General features: G+C 36.8%; 1 protein-coding gene across 1 annotated transcript in view; it reads right to left on the bottom strand.

Moving 5' to 3' along the window:
* Positions 1-2290, bottom strand: part of LOC106876445 (pyruvate kinase PKM) — a 50192-nt gene that overhangs the window by 17521 nt on the left and 30381 nt on the right. The window lies entirely within an intron of this gene.

Genomic DNA, 2290 nt, shown 5'->3' with positions numbered 1-2290 from the left:
GTGTGTGTGTGTATATATATATATATATATATATATATATATATAATAGATCAAGAATCAAGTGAATCAGGCACTTAAATGGTAAGGCACTGTGTTGGGTCGAAAAGAAAATGTGTACACATCAAAAACAGAGGAATGCATATGCAGGTACAGGCAGAAAGATATTCAGGTTATGTATATGATTAACTGTACCTGACTGAGTATATCAATAGCCCCGAGGCTAATCAAAAAACGCACATTGTACTAAATGTATGGTCCATAATATGCTTCAGATCAATGTAAGGTGCAGATTCTGAGAGAGGTGAGTCAACATATTAGCCATCTCTTGTTATTTATATATAATCACACAAGCACATATACACACCACTCCCCCATCTTACACCCATTTCCAAACACAAATAATCTTTATATTTCCATTCCCATCCCCTTTCTTTCTTCCTTCTTAAGTCCCCACCGTAGAACAGCATTCCCACCAGCATTCCTATCTGGTCATGTCTTATCCTGCAGATGTTTCTCTGCAATGATATTGTTCACAATATTTACAGCATTAAGTTCACCAATCTCAAAGGGCCTACAAAGATTATGGGGACTGCCCCTTCCACCAAACTCAACAATTAAAAATGAAAACCAAAAAAAAGCCAAATAACCTTTTAGAGGTTCCCTCATTGGCTTGAACTAATGTTATTGCCAGGGACAGTGACTCAACATTACAAAACTCTATTCCAATCCAGTTAAGCAAAACAATTGTTGCTGAACCATTGGTCTGTTATGAAATCCAATATACTGACAACTCTTCACAACTATTTTTCCATTAGTTGACCCTGTCTGAAGGTCCACTCTGTTTAATTCAACATAATTCCTTAATCTATCAACCGGCCTCCAAATCTTAACCTATCTACAAACTGTAGATGGTGCTATCCTTCACTTGTGCACTCACCCCATAACAGATATACACCATTTCTATGAACAAAGATCATATAAACACCCTCTGATGGGGACATATTATTGTAGTGTTACAGGTTTGATGATATGCTGTGCTTGAGAAAACCCATTTAGCTAAGTGAAGTCATAGTCGTGGCTGCTGCCAGTGTCATGTAACTGGCACCCATGCTGGTAGCACATAAAGAGGACTTTTTGAGCGTTGGGCCTCATGGAGGCAATGTGGCTGATGCCAGTGTGGTGTGCCTGGTACTCATGCTGGTAGCATGTAAAAAGCACCTGTTGAACGTTGGCCCACACAGAGAATGTGACTGATGCCAGTGTCATGAAACTGCCACTACACTCTTGGAGTGGTTGGCATTAGGAAGGGTATCCAGTCGTAGAAATCCTTCTGTATTTGTGGCTTATTGAGAAATACTTATTTAATAATGCCAGGAATTTTTTGCCTCTGTTAATTTTAACATTTAAGGAGAAAGTTGTGATGAGCCATATTATTTTCCAAGGCTTATTTTTGGGTTTCATATTTTTAACTGAAGGGTTATATATCTTATCTTTGAAGTCACTGTTAGTCAAGGCATTGATATAGTAAGGAGCTGTTTCATCAAATATTTCCTTTGAAGAGGATACATTAGGTATCCTATTACTGATGTTGGCTATCAGGTTTCTAAAACCCATTGTGCAAACCACCAGTCTTTCTCTGAAATATTGATGAAAATAAAACCATTAAGTTGGGTAGCCATATATGGGATCTGAAGACCAACAGCACACCACATAGAATCAAGAGAATTGGGGAGAAATCAAGAATTTCACAACACTAATTAACTCCAGCACATGGACAGTTTTTTTGTCTCGAACTGGTGGATACCATTCTCTCCAGATTAAGTAGCTACCTCCTTTCTGTTTTATACCAGCTAGATTAATTATGATTTCTACAGAGAAAGGAAACATATATCTTGGTTTTCTTATTTTTTTCCCTTCTTGTTCCACTTTTTGCATCAACCTTCTTTGCATCTTTCTTACCATATTTTTTGTTGTATTTTCTCATAAACCAGCATCCTGAATTTTAAATACATCTAACAATATGCACTGAACCTGAAAGATTGCTTGGAGACACATGGCAGGTTATATAAATCTGCCAGCATGAAACTCTTATTTAGCTCTTTTATAAATTGTGCTTAATTAAATATTTATCTCTCACTGGATAGAGTACTTTTATTGTTGATCCTACCTGTAACAGAACAGTAAACTATATATGTGGTGTGTGTGTTTGTATGTGTGTACCCATACCAGCATAGAAGGTGGACATTAAGCGATGATGATGATGAGATATATATATATATATATATATATA

The sequence above is a fragment of the Octopus bimaculoides genome, chromosome 18, assembly GCF_001194135.2.
Source record: "Octopus bimaculoides isolate UCB-OBI-ISO-001 chromosome 18, ASM119413v2, whole genome shotgun sequence".
Classification (NCBI taxonomy): domain Eukaryota; kingdom Metazoa; phylum Mollusca; class Cephalopoda; order Octopoda; family Octopodidae; genus Octopus; species Octopus bimaculoides.
The sequence above is the reverse complement of the archived record's forward strand: the minus strand, read 5'-3'. Positions and strand labels throughout refer to the sequence as shown.